General features: G+C 37.4%; 1 pseudogene; it reads left to right on the top strand.

Annotated features, from left to right (window-relative positions):
• The first annotated feature begins 392 nt into the window (after positions 1–392).
• The window catches only part of LOC122467109, a 58,672-nt pseudogene continuing 43,602 nt past the window's right edge, over positions 393–15,462 (top strand).

Genomic DNA, 15,462 nt, shown 5'->3' with positions numbered 1-15,462 from the left:
TGCCACAATTTAGTATTTTGGGTGGTGGGATTTGCAATTGAAAATGGGAGAGTACGTGGTGGGTTGTGTGAAAACATGAGGAAAGCTGTTAATATTTGAACAGTCATTGAGGGGCAGAAGAGAAGGATCAACAAAAATACATTAAGTGATTGTCTAGCAGTTTAAGGGCTTTTCTAGCACTGAATTGTCACCCTATCAGAAGATAATACTCTTCTCTCCAGAGACACTTAGCATCCATTTTGAAGGAGTTGAAAATATGTATTATCCAACTACATTGAGGGTCAGTCTAAATTGTGTGACAGAAATGCAGAAATTTGAGTGGGATTGAAGGGACTGATGAAGAAGTAAATCAGGTAATTAATAAGGCATCCAGAACCAAGATGTAAGCGATGATGGCGAAGTATGATACAAAGACTAAGAAAAATGAAGGGACTGAGGTCCTATATGTTTCTTTAAGGATTAAAGGATCAGTAAACAGGATTCAGCAGAGTGCTAAGGTGGGAAGGGTACTTAGAATAATAACCATGTCCTTTCCTATTTGCATATAATGTGCCTTCCAGCAATCCTTGACACTGAAGTGAACACTCTGACATTCCAAATCCCCTCTTAAAATTACTCAACAGATTACTGTAGTGTGATATCATAGAAAAACATGGCAGGGGGAATACCATTTACCATGACTAGGATTTGGTAGAAAGCACAGACATGGAGGCCCACGAGATCTCCATGGAAATCTGAAAAACACACTTGACCTTTCTGAGACTCATTTTCCTCTCTCTCTAAAAATTTTGAATTATCTGTAGTATTATCTATTCCTAGAATCATTGTACAGAGTTTACTTGGAAGAATATAAAATGAGCTTTTAACATATCATTCCATATGTCAATATAAAACACTACCTAACAGGTATTAGGGTTACTTTTTATTACTTTCCTCTTTTGCCTCATTGTTGCAATTACCACTGAAATAGAATTAATCCCAAAGACAGAATTTGCTTAGTCAGGCAAATGATCTACAAATGACCTAGTTTGTCTGATGTCTATAATCAATAGACTTCAATCATATAAAGACATTAATTTTGTTAGTTTTCCTTTATTTTCCTTTATTTTGTTTATTTTACTTTATTTGATGAGTGGGACAAATTCTGGTGCAGTGCGAGATTTCAGATAACACAAAACAGATCAAACTCTTAATGGTCTATAACAGATGGACTCAGTCATCATGCAAATGTCTGTTTTTCCTCTAATATTTTCCTGAAAACAAAATGGACTCATATCCTTTATAGAAATAAATAGGGGGGGGGTGTACCCTGTGCACCTTCTATTTTCCTAAAGGTGCAAGAAAATTATTTAAATGAAAATTTTGAGCTTTGAATTTTCATTCTGATAAATGCTGAACATTCTACTTCCAGGGTCTTGGTTAAATCTCTTTATTCTGTATGACTGAAGGCTTCCTCCATCTTTCTCTCCCTCATTCTTTTGCTCTCCTTCTTTCCCTCTCCTCTCTTTAATTTTCCAACACTGTTGGAAAAAGCCACCTGTTTGTTTGTTTGTATGTTTGTTTATTTTAACTTTACTTCAAGAACCTAGAGATACTACCTTTATGATTGGTTGGTAAACACTGACTTCTGGCCTTATCTGAATATTAGTTTTTCTTGGTTATAATGTTCATATATTGCTGTTGGATATTCTGGAAAAATGAATGAAAATGTTCTAGGCTATGTACATCTTACTTGGACCCAGAGAGAATTGTCACATATTTCTCTACACAATATTGCATTCAATATGACATATTATGATATACTGGTATTTGGCTATGCGCACTTTGTGATAGTTTCAAAGAACAGAAAAGACTGTGGAATAAAGCAATATACGTTTTTTCTGGACTGTATGAAAAATTCATGTATAATCTACTACTCAAGCCAAAAATAATCCGTTTCTTATGCTGCTAAGGATTTATTTGCATCACTTCACTAATTAGCAATTTACATCGTATCAAGTGGCCTTAACTCCTCTAATAGATTCCAAATGGGCCATTAGGTTATTTAATTCTAGTTAGTTTTATACTTTTTCATGAGAAGAAAATGCAATAAAAAGATTTCCTAAAGGAAAAGACTTGTTTGGAATTCAGTGTTTAAACAATAAAAATGAAAGAAAAAGTGATAGACATTGGTAACTGTGACATATGTACAAATTGTTTTCCCTGAGGATTTACATCCTTAATAGTTCAGTTCTTGTCACTCTTTGTTGTCTTTCATAATTGGTTCACACAGAGCAAGGATGAAGCTGATTGGCCTGCTTAGTATACCACTTGTTAAAAATTGGGATCTGAATAAGTGCTTCTTGAGGCAGTGATTAGGGAAAGAAAAAGACAGAGAGAAAATTGCTGTACTCCCCGAGGTCTGACTTTGTGCAGTTTGTTCCTTTTGCTTTTTAAAATATACTCTTCTCTACTTCATCTCCCAATTTCCATGTCAAAATTCCCAGGCCACACCCAAATCTCTCACAACCCGTTATCTGTAGGAATGACTTTCTTCTCTGTAGTAGGCTTGAGTATTGGGAACCAAAACTGTCTATCCCTATATAATGCTTAAAAGCTGAAATTGAAACTACCTCTCCATCCACCCAACTTACTCTCTCCATTAGGGGTTGGCAAACATTTTCTGAGAAGGGCCAGATAGTATATATTGTAGGATTTTCAGGCCACATCACATCTTTGTTACATTTTTTTTTCTTTCAATCTTTAAAAAATGTGAAGCATTTTTTCAGCTTTGTTTATAGGGCTGGATACCTAGAAACAATTTGAAGATCCCTGGTCTACATTAACATAACTTGACTATGCTATTGTCTTCATTAGCATGATTTCGCTATTCCAGGAATGGACCTTCCAAAAGAACCAAGAATTCTTCAGTGGAAATCAATAGTTTACACCCTAAGATTCTATGAATGCTTTGTCTCTAAATTCCTTACCTTGCTTTTTGTACCAATCCTAAATGGTTATGTTATGATCCTTACCCAATTCTAATCAAGCTCCCATCCCCTGGCCCCCCGCTCCCGGTGAAAGTCCTCCTTTAAAATTTTTTTTTCAACGTTTATTTATTTTTCGGACAGAGAGAGACGGAGCATGAACAGGGGAGGGGCAGAGAGAGAGGGAGACACAGAATCGGAAACAGGCTCCAGGCTCTGAGCCATCAGCCCAGAGCCTGACGCGGGGCTCGAACTCCCGGACCGCGAGATCGTGACCTGGCTGAAGTCGGACGCTTAACCTACTGCGCCACCCAGGCGCCCCGAAAGTCCTCCTTTAAACAGAACTTTCAATTCTCAGTAAATTCCAGCCTTGTCTTCCCCTCTTAAAGACAGGACTAAAACTCCATGGAGGAAGTATTCTCACCTGCACTAAACTCAGCTTTGTATCATCAATAGGTTGTTTTGGTAGATGCTGTTTTGGCAGATATTTGTGGATCCAGCATTCAACATTCAATAGAATGGTTTTGATTCTATTATAGTGTCTTTCATACATTTGCTTTTAATTATGGTTATATGAGTATATGCCTGTCTCCCTAGTTGACTTTAATATCCAGGCTATTACAAATCATATCGTGATTATATTCTATTATGGATTTTGCACATAGTAGGTGACAAGTATCCTTTGCCATACAGCAACATAATCAATGATCTTAACTGAACCACAGTTATTCAATTCAGTCCTGTCTGTCTCTCACATTGGGTTTGCTGTGTGAAAGCATCTTTCACTTCCATTCATGTACAACACAAAATGAGAAAGAAAGTTGTTCCAAGAGCCGTAATTAAGCCTTCTTAAAATGTCCCCAGGAATAATCAATGCTGTTGCTCCACAGGATATATTCTGTGAAAGTAGCAGTATTTTGTGTCTGGATTTCTTTGTATCTTCAACTATTCCCATGACTGCGGATCAGGGCATCCCCACAGTGCAGATCCAATCAAGGAAACACTGTGTTTCTTCAATTTGACAAGATGCAGAGCAAGAAAAGAAACAAAGAATAAGTCTCACTAAAAAGGAACAAGGTCTTCCTGATGTGTTCTGATGCAGTCAAGGGCAAGCAGGGCAGCCCTGTTCCATTACCTAGGATTTAGTAATTAATACCTAACTGCCCAGGTGTGCACTTCCACGGCACCAGAGATTGCTGGACAAACAATAGGTATTTTGTCAGTGAAATGGAAAAAATAGTCTCTTTTTTTTTTTAAGTAGAAAACCTTGTCAGAAAGCACCACGTGAACTGTTGATCTCTTGGGGAACACTGAATGGGTGTGCTGTTATATGTCTGTCAATATTTTCTTACTTTTTTTCTTAGGTTGTAAGCCAGTAACCATGCTATGTAAGTTAAAGACTATGAAGATAAAACTAAATGCACATGATCAGAGAAATGGCTGAAAGTTGAAGAGGACCAAAAATATGCTGATTTATATTAAGTCAACATGCATACTACTTAGCGTACGGTAGTTAATAAGGCATGGATAGTATATCATTCACATGAGTAAATGTAATTACTCTGCTTATCCAAAGCACCATTTCTGGACTACCTAAAGGAAAGTTGTTACAGGGAAGTAAAGGAGAATATGTTTCAGAAGCCCTTCTAGCTTTAAAAGGAATAACTCTCTTCCGCTATCAGACCATATATTTAGGGAAGATCATGGCTCTGTGTTATATCTCACTGGAATATAACTCCCAGGTTACCCTACAGCTCTTCAGGCACACAGTTGTTGGCTTCTCCTATGTGATTCTTGTGAAGAGAAAAAACAAAGAAAACACATACACAGCTGCCTCAGGGCAAATGCCATTTGATTCCATGGAAGGTATAGGTGACAGGTTACACTTCTGATAAATAGGCATATCTTCTGCAATTTCTCCAGGCTCAGAGTCAGGAGATTTGCCATTTTGTTGCTAGATTCTTTCCCCTGACCTTTGCTTTGCTTGACCTGGCACATCTAGAGGGGGTGGCAGGACCAGGGTAGGTGGGAAGTGGGGAGGGTGGAGGAGGGATGAGGCAGAACCAATATGCATCAGACTCAAGCTATCATCAAAATGGGATCTTTTATGCTCTGCCCTGCCACCATCACATAGAGCTTTGCTCTGTTGATCTCTTAAGGGCTCTCCCAATGCAACAAATCAGGTTATTGAAATAAATGTTGGATTCCTACAGTGATTGTCTTTTGGCTAATGATACCTAACAGGACTTAAAAAGGGAGGGTGTCCCCTCTGTTGAAGCTATTTTTGTTTATCAGTTTTGCTAGATTATACACCTTTCTTTCTACAACATCACCTGACTCATTCAGTCCCACCCAACTCCTATTTTAAAGAAATTAATTATACAGATAGTGGTCTTATGCTATTCACGTGATAATTTCATAAAATATGTAAGTTTGTTCTGAAACCATATTCATAGACATCCTCCTTATTTTGAAGTATGAAATTCTGATGCACACCTAATTTATTTCTCTACATAATTTTTGTAAAAGTTTTGTTTAGAAAGCAAGATGAGGAGACTCTTTTGCCTGACAAAGATGATGTAAAGCAGTTTATGCATCTGAAGAATGACCTATACTGGGTAGATCAATGCATATTTGACTAAGTTTTAAAGTAATATGGAGAAAAAAACCAAAATCTACATCAACAGATGAGTGAATAGACAGATCATGGTATTCTTGTATAATGGAGTATTTTCTCAGCAATAAAACATGAATACTACTGATAATGCAACGTCATGGATGTATCTTATTAGTTTTGCTGAAAAAAAGAAGCCAGACCCCTTCATCACCAAAGAAGAATACACACTGCAAGATTCTATTTTATAACATTCTAGAAAAAAAATATCTGTAACTACATAAAAAGCGGATCAGTGATTGACTGGTAGCAGGGAGTGGAGTGGACAGAAAGGAGGCATTAAAAGGGGCCACAAGCAAAATTTGGTCAGTAATGGGTAAGTTAATGTGTATAGATTGCTGTGATGGTTTCACAGACATTATATAGAAAGATCAAACCTTATCAGACTGTTTGTTAAATATGTGCTGAGTCATTAATTGTATTTCAATTGTATCTTAAGTCTGTAAAAACATATCTGAAATAATGTCAAATCCTTAATAGGATTAAATAAAGCAGGTGAGATAGAATGTCCGTTTGAAAGTTGTATAGTTTTTGAACTTTTGACCTATAGGAGGTAAGAAGAATCCTTACACAATTCCTTACACATGCCTGTGGGAATCTTCACACGATGCCTGTGGGTAAGAAGTAAGAAAGCCAGCATGTTCCTTATCACTAACTGTACAATACCTCAAACAAACATGGGCTGTTGTAGGTAACAAGCAATTTAGGTTCAAGAGACATCTAATGGCCCAAAATATGATGTTTACAAAAAGAATAAACACAGATAAATTCTTTTCAATAAATAAAGCATACTTCTTGTTTACGTTATTCTAGAACATAAACACAGAAGAAAACAGGGGGAAGCTAAAAAACAATAGAAGATACAGAAAAAGAAATGAAAAAGTGAATATAGTCCATTCATCTCAATGATAATATAAGGTAGATACACAAAGATAAGTAAAAACTCAGCAAATAGAATTTTATGAAATATTTCCATCTTTTCAACGCTGAGAAAACTTTCCTAACAAGATGTACAGGGCCCTCTTTCATTAAAAAGTCACATCAGCAACTGAGTAAAATTAGAGAAAGGTTAGATCTGGCTCTTGGGCTCTGTCTCTCCCCAGGTCTGTAACTCTGAGTTCGAAAGAAGAATGAAAAAAAATTAAATGTTGTTACCTAGGAGTCTGTGCAGACTCCATTCAGACTGTCATTTAATGGGATGGCATTTAAAAATCCTCTGTGATTTATCAATAAAAATGAGTTGAGAAAGGGCAATGAACTAAAAAGCAAGGGTAGGAAATTACTAACAGCAATTTGTGGCATTAGCAAAGGAAGTATTTTCAGGCTGAAGTTTTCTCCATTCCTGATGAAATACACCAGTGAGGCCTCTGTGTTAGGCCAACTGTGTTGTGAGAATAGCCAATTGAACATTACTTCTAGGCAATTTAAAAACAAAATACCCCCACCATCAGATGCATAACTAATGAGAAAATTTTTAGGAATAGCTCAACAATTTGTGACCATCTCATTTTTTCCCTACCATTGACATTTAAGAAGAAATCAGGAGAATCTGACTTATTTTCACTACTGTCCTCCGCAATGCTTTTCAGGAATCAACCAATGGCTTAATGTACATCTAGTCTTTATAGTCTCCATTGACTAATGAGTTATAAACTGTTCTGCTTATTTTTCTTCTTCAGCGAATTGTTAAGAGATCCTTCAGGTTTGTGCTTCAGCAGAACATTTTTTCTAATGAAGCCATATAAATAGACTTAAAAGATTTACAATTTTTTCTGTTATCCAGGAGTTGTTTTCCATTATGTTCACTTCAACTTCCAATAGCTTATATATTATTTAGCTTTTTTAAAAAAATGCTTATTTATTTTTGAGAGAGAGAGAGAAAGAGAAAGAGTGTGAGTGGGGAAGGAGCAGAAAGAGGGGGAGAGAGAATCCCAAGCAGGCTCCATGCTCAGTGCAGAGCCCAATGCAGGGCTCGATCCCACAACTGTGAGATCATGACCTGAGCCAAAATCAAGACTTGGATGCTTAACCAAACTGAGTCACCCAGATGCCTCTTGACCTTCCTTTTAAAAGTCAGCATGTAAAGTTTCACTAGGTAAAACTCTAACCTTGGATCTCTTATTTTTGTAAGTAACCTCTACCTCCAATGTGGGGTTCAAACTCATGACCCCAAGATCAAGAGCTGCATCCTCAGCCAGGTGCCCCTAAAACCCTTGGAACTTTTCTGGTAGATGTGGTAGGAGAAAACACAGATGGAGAGTTTGGTGAAGTCCTTAGTACATATCAGTTGTCATTGCAATATACTGTAGAACTGATATTCAAGAGTGGGCAAGGAGAGACTTGCTCACAATAAATGAGATACTTAGCATAACACTCTCCAGTTCCATCCATGTTGCTACAAAAGGCCATATTTCATTCTTTCTCATTGCCAAGCAGTATTCCATTGCATATATAAACCACAATTTCTTTATCCATTCATCAGTAGATGGACATTTAGGCTTTTTCCATAATTTGACTATTGTTGAAAGTGCTGCTATAAACATTGCGGTACAAGTGTCCCTATACATCAGCACTCCTGTGTCCCTTGGGTAAATTCCTAGCAGTGCTATTGCTGGGTCATAGGGAAAAAAATTTTAGAGAGGGAGAGGCAAACCATAAGAGACTCTTAAAAACTGAGAATAAATGAAGGGTTGATGGGGGGTGGGAGGGAAGGGAAAGTGGGTGATAGGCATTGAGGAGGGCACCTGTTGGGATGAGCACTGGGTGGTGTATAGAAACAAATTTGACAATAAATTTCATATTAAAAATTTTTTTTAAATTTTTTTTTCAACGTTTATTTATTTTTGGGACAGAGAGAGACAGAGCATGAGCGGGGGAGGGGCAGAGAGAGAGGGAGACACAGAATCAGAAACAGGCTCCAGGCTCTGAGCCATCAGCCCAGAGCCTGACGCGGGGCTCGAACTCACGGACCGCGAGATCGTGACCTGGCTGAAGTCGGACGCTTAACCGACTGCGCCACCCAGGCGCCCCATATTAAAATTTTTTTTTAAAAATAAATAAAAATGTTTTAAAAAATAAACCATAGGAGAGCCCCCCCTGCCAAAAGGAAATGAGATACTAAGCTTTTTGAAGCAATGATAATATATGAATCTCTATATTTATAATTTCCATGTGGAAGCCACTCAACAAATATCTAAAATAATAGAAGGTGGTATTTCATGGTAAGGAATTATATCCCGGTCTCTGCCAAGATGAGAAATTCTTTTCTCATGGGCCATTACCAGGCTAGGCCCTTCAAGGCTCAGGTAGCTTTGGGCTGTGCGGCAGTGACTCTAATCCCCACATGGATTTTCCACTCACTGGAATCCCAGAACACAAGGGAGGAAGGATGAAGGCAGGAAGCCCAGCATCAATGGCCTTAGCATAGTATGACTGTCTCTTTTGTGTGGCCAGGAAAAAAGGAAATTTATATGAATACCCATGGCAAGATTTGCTGCAGGTAAGAAACTGCCATCAGGAGAATGAGACATTAAATGAGAAAAGGCGTGATTCAGTATTTCTGAAAATTTGCTGATAAACATCGACAGGCTATGTCAAATGATCAGTTTAACCTCTTCTGCTGCCAGGGCTCTTCAGGCAGTGATGCCTTCTCTTCAGGCTGGTATATGACTTACCCTGGCAGCCACAACTAACTGCTTCAGAAAATATAGATCTTTTTAAAAATAATAAAAATTTATCCCAGATGCATTCTTATGAGGGAGGTGGAAGATATGATTTTTAAACTATTTTTATGATATCCACAGAAAAATTTTAAAAATTGTATTATAAAAAGAGAAAAATTGTTTCCAAGGTAAAGTCCAAGAGATGACAAATTAGTTCCTAACAAAAATATATGTTAGGTAGACTGAAACAATGAATGAAGACAACACTGATGAGATGGTCTGAGAAAACCAGGGTGTCTAGTGTATACATATAAGTTTATACGTATATGCATATGCATATACAAAACACTCTTTAGTGTGCGTGAGGAGGACTTTTTTTAAAAAAGTAATTTTTTTTAAATGGGTGATGGGCACTGAGGAAGGCAGCTGAGATGAGCATTGGGTGTTGTATGTAAGTATTGAATCATGGGAATCTACCCCCAAAACCAAGAGCACACTGTATACACTGTATGTCAGCCAATTTGACAATAAATTATATTAAAAAAATAAAATGAATAAAATATACGAAAAATTTTTAAAAAGTAACTTTTGCTGTTCTCTGCTTTTAAATGAGGTAGTTTTCAAAGGCCCTTTTTTTCCAAATTCCTCCAATGGTCATATCATGATGCCCTAATACCATGTAGTTAAAATGCAGTTGAGTTCGATGTAATTGAAGCTTCTTTTTATAAGTGGATTAATCCCCCATCCTCATGACCTACTCTAACCCTAATTATTTCCCAAAAGCGCCATCTCCAAATAGCAGCATATTGGGGATTAGGGCTTCCACATATGGATCACGGGTGGGAGGGGAACAGAAACCTTCAGAAGGCTTAAGTTCTAAGCTTAAGATAATTCATCTGGTTATTAATGTAGTAAAAAGCTGGGTTCTAAGAGAAGGGAGGATGAACAGATACTGTTGAGGATATAGGAGTCAGAGAGTAAAGCTCTCTAGAAAACAGGCAGTTACATTAAGAGAACCACAAGGGGACTGGAAAGGCAGTAGGAATGTCATGATTCTGGAAGTCTGGAGAAAAAGAAAGGGAGAAATGAATGGGAAAGGGAGGGGTCACCGATTACAGAATGTTTCTTTTGCTACTAGCTTTGCTTAGGGAAAAATACCGTCACAGGCAGATTTTAGACTTTTCAAAAGCTGTTTCTTTCTCTGAAGCCAGGCTGCCTGAGGTATTATTTAGAATCTTGATGTTTGTCCCAGTCACCACGGATGTACGGATACTAAGTGTTCTGGCTCTAGATAATGAAGCCAGACTTGTGAAGATGTCTGTGAAGTCATATCCTGTGTTTTCAAATGTCTAAAGGGCTAGGTACAAACAAAGCCCAGAATGAATAAGTGAATACTAGCTACAATTAATTAATTTCTGAAGACACAAACAATGAATTCAATTCCAAAAATATTTTAAAGCACAGTCTGTAAAGACAGTTTGAAATTGGTTAGCAGAAGTTATTTTAGCTTAAAAGTCTTATGTTTTATTTCAGAAATGAAAGTGAGAAGCTTCAGAGACAACAGCTGTTACTTTTGAACATAAAGTGTTAGAAGGGAAGTTAGAAAATTATCTAAAGTTCACAGATGTCTCCAGTCATCAACAATAGATGTCACTAATCATTTCCTGGTATTTGAATAGATATGACTCATCCACCAGTTGGCTGAATTGGTTGGAGGTGTGGGGAATTGACCTATAAACAGACAAATAAGTAAATCTGTGCTGCAACCGGAAGAGAATTATCCTATTTCTTAAAAATTAAAGAATTATTACCACAAGCTCTGTTTACTTGGCTAAAATTCATCTAATGTATTTCTTATGCAAGTTAATATTTTGACAGGCTTCAATTAACTTAGACATTTCAAACTATTTCTGTTAAACCTTCAGCCCATATGAATGTGGTAGAAATGATGATAGTAGGGTAAAGCAATTTTTGTTTGCTCTATATGATAGGGAATAGGCTTGTTTTCTTTTTTTACCTAAAAGTTCCCACTTAATATATTAATATCAAAACTTTTTTACCAGAGTAACTAACACCATTTCTGGTGTTTGGGCCTACAACTGAAAGAGAGAATGAAGATACTCACTTTTCCCTTAAAAGAGAGTTAAAGCAGAATTTCTCATAGCTATAACTCTATGTTGAATTGTGTAGGAAATTCTTTAAAGACTGTCTATTCAGAAACCTCTTTGCGTTAATTCCAGTGTTTACACAATTGGTAAAATGCTCACTTGCCTTTGATGGTGGTTTACAACTAACTGACCTTCATTTACATTGACGTGTGGCAGGGTAGGCTTCATGGGTATGCGACCTGTGCAGCTGCACTGGGCCCAGTGCTCCGAAAAGCCCCATGTTTGATTTAATCCTTTATTGCCACCACTTTGAGATTCTTAGTAATTATTCAAAAAGGGACCCTGTGTTTTCATTTTGCACTGGGTCCCACAAATGGCATGGCTGGTTCTAGCATTATAGACGTAGAGTAAGTTCTCAAGGTTCTGGATGATATCCAAAGACACTAGGGTCTCTCGCACTTGTGCACATGTGACTATTTTGACAAGACAGTTAGGACTGATAGAACCAGGCTTCTTCAGAACAATGTGCCATCAAGTCACTTCACTGAATGTAGAGTGGTGGGAGTAATCTTTGGTAGAAATGTATAGTTTTCTGTGATACCAAGAGTAAGGACTGTTAGAATATGTGCATTAAATGATACTAAACTTTGTCTTATGTTTTTCTAGGAGAGGGTGATGAAGGAAGAGAAGCTGGGTATTAGATATAGCCATTATGCCGCAGGCACATCCGATCCACACAGAAAAACTCCAGCCCACATACACTGAGGGCAATGATGATAGAGTAGCCTGAAAATACTACTACTACTTATATTACATGATACTTATAGATTCTCTCACAATAAAGATCCTAACTGAGGTCTAGTAAATTCAACATTAGATTCAAGAACCTAAATGCATTGTAAAAGGTCATAGTAAGTTAAGGTAAATACCGAACATGAATCTTGTAAATTTGTGCCATTTTTGGCTGTTGTCTTCACTTGTTAAAAATCTTTGAGCCTCTAAGTAGAAGACAGGCCCCCATAATGGGGGTTTTACTGAAGTAGATAAAGTAATCTTTGAGCTACCAGTGAGGATCTTATCTATAAAGAATCCCAGCCCAGAGCAATGATTTAGGTGGTGGGAAGGAAACCTGGCACCAGAAATGCTGCAGAAAAGAAGGCAAAGAGGAAGACATGGAAAGGAAAATACCGAATATGAGTGTTGAAAGAAAACCTTGTGATCAACTTGTCCGTCTCTACTTCTGTCCCAGTCCAACCTGATGGAAGGCCCTCTCAAGAGCTGCTGGAAAGATGAATTTTCACTTTAGAAACAGTTACAAACGAGCACTTTATCTCAAAATACCACATTTCATTCCATTGAAGAACTCTAATTGCTTCCAAGTTCTGGCTTAAGTTAAAATGAAATTTGACTTTCTGTAAATTTGAATAAAATGTGGTCTCTGCTCTCAACCCTGCAGAGGAATACAACCATACACACATGAGACCAGTACACATGTGAACAAATCATAGCGGAGGAGTCCAGAAAACCTGTTTAGAGAGGCATATTGCTAGAATTGTAGGATAGGGCTTCAGAGGACAAGCTCATTGGCAAGGACTGTAAATAATGGCAAATTATGAAAGCGGGAACACAGACATTTTCTACTAATCCTAACGACTTATTTTCCTTAATCCACATGATTTCTTTTAATGTGTAAAAATTATCTTGACCTTCTTCTTTTTAGACAAAATAACAAACTCAAATAATTCCTTAAATATTGTGTGTGGCATCCATTTTTGATTTAACAAATACCAATATCTACCTTTTTACCCTATCTGTGACTATTCTCTAGTTCATCAGGGTTCCTATTAATGTGAACCACCACATATAAACCCACTCCATCAGATTTGCTGTGTTCGTTGCAGCCAGACTTTGTTCCCTGGGTCAGAGTATTTATTCTCTCACATGTTAGGCTAGCATTAGAGTTAGTGCCAGCAGCATCATTATTTTGTCGGCTTATGCTGAACCTGTATTTTGATCAGTGAAGTATAAGGCAGGTATCCTGCACTAGTATATGCTTGGAGATCTACGAGAAGGTTTTCCTGATCTTTTCTCATTTTCTCTCTTGACATTTGCAACAACATGGATGGACCTAGAAGGTATTATGCTAACTTAAATAATTCAGACAAAGACAGATACCGTAAGATTTCATTTATATGTGGAATTTAAAAAATAAACAAAACCCAGAAACAGACCCATAAATACAGAGAACTAACAGTTGCCAGAGGTGAAGGGGATGGGGAAAGGGGCAAAAGAGTGGGAGGTATCGGCTTCCAGTTATGGAATGAATAAGTTATGGGATTAAAGGGTACAGCATAGAGAATATAATCAATGATGCTGTGATGTTGTAGGGTGACAGGTGGGAGCTACATTTGTCCTGAGCACAGCATAACGGATAGACTTGCCAAATCATTGTTGTACACCTGAAGCTAACATAACAGTGTGTGTTAACTGTACTTCAATTAAGAAAATTTGATAACTGTCTTCATTATTTTTATTTTTTAAAAAGTTTGTTTGAGAGGGGGGAGGGGCAGAGAGAGAGGGAGAGAGAGAGAATCTCAAGCAGGCTCCTTGCTGTCAGCACAGAGCCCAATGCGGGGCTCAATGCCACAAACCTGTGAGTGGGATCATGACCTGAGCTGAAATCAAGAGTCAGTTTCTCAACCAACTGAGCCACCCAGGTGCCCCATCAGTATTTTTAAATTGGGAAAAAATTCACAAAGCAAGGAAACCAAACAAAAGCCCAAAGCACCTTTACAAAGGCTGAAAAAGAGCCACAGGACATTCCAACAACAGCTTCCTCAGGTTTCAACAGAACTTCTCACCATTAAAGTAGGCTTCTTAAAATCACCCATTTTGGTTTTTACAAAATAAGTTTCCATTATTTCCATGTGTCTTAATGTTAACACAGTGGATTTGCCACTACCTGAGAGCCTCCTAACAGATTCATCTAAAATGTGACTAAGACAGTCTTGTTATTATGTGTATTGCTGATGAGCCCAGCTGGATCATGGGGATTTTCATATACTTTAAAAATAATCCATTCAGACGCTCTTTGATTATTTAAAATTTTGTTGGAATAATTTCTACTCCCCCCCGCCAGATTGTAGTTTTCTCAAATAACCTATCTTTTTTTCTCCTTTTGAAACCTTAGAACACTTGCTTAATCCCCCATTTTCTGAGTGTACTCTTTCCTCGTTTTCATCATTGTTCAGATTATCACACTACACTTGCAGTCTCTTTAGTATCTGGTTATGTGCCAATTCTTCACTTGCTAAGTAGAAATCTTAGATTATTTTATCACTTGTTTGGGACCTCCAATATATTTCTATTATAAAGATTATTTTCCTGACTCTAGAAGACTGAACTAAAATTGGATCTGAGTAGGAGTGCCTTCTCTCTTGAGCTGCTAGCATTTGATCATTTTCCTTAAGCACTGGGATTCTGACTTTCTATTTCTCTTCCACATCATGGAAAATATATATATTTGTTAGCACCTTTCTTGAGACTTCAGCTCATTCTGGCATACTTTTCCTGAACGACTTCTTCTGAATCATGCCACTTTTTTAGGACTCACTTGTGATTTTGTGTTTTTCTTTCCATCTTACAAAGATTTTGAAAATATGAGATTTTGTCCACTGTAGTGGGCACATTCTATAATTCTATAATTTCTAGCATTAATTGCATATTTAGCATTTTCTGTTTTGCATTCCTAGTATGTAAATTTTTGTGCATTGTTGAAATCAATTTTCCAATGCAATTTAATGTATCTAAGCTTTTGACTCTGTGAGGTTGACTTATATTTCTTTTGTGTACTGTCCTTGTCTATTTTTGGCACTTTAGTTAGATAAATATCATAAAATGGATTACTTTCCCTCTATTGTATTCTCTGGAAAAGTTTGTGAAGGTCAGGGATAAACCATTTGGGAAGGTTTCCTAACGTTTCCTATAATAGCATCTAGACTTGGTATCATTGGAGAGTGGAGAACAGGAGGTAATTTTGACTACCTGTTGCC

The sequence above is a fragment of the Prionailurus bengalensis genome, chromosome A3 (genome assembly GCF_016509475.1).
Source record: "Prionailurus bengalensis isolate Pbe53 chromosome A3, Fcat_Pben_1.1_paternal_pri, whole genome shotgun sequence".
Classification (NCBI taxonomy): domain Eukaryota; kingdom Metazoa; phylum Chordata; class Mammalia; order Carnivora; family Felidae; genus Prionailurus; species Prionailurus bengalensis.
Note: the sequence above shows the minus strand (reverse complement) of the source record. Positions and strands in the feature narration are given on the sequence as shown.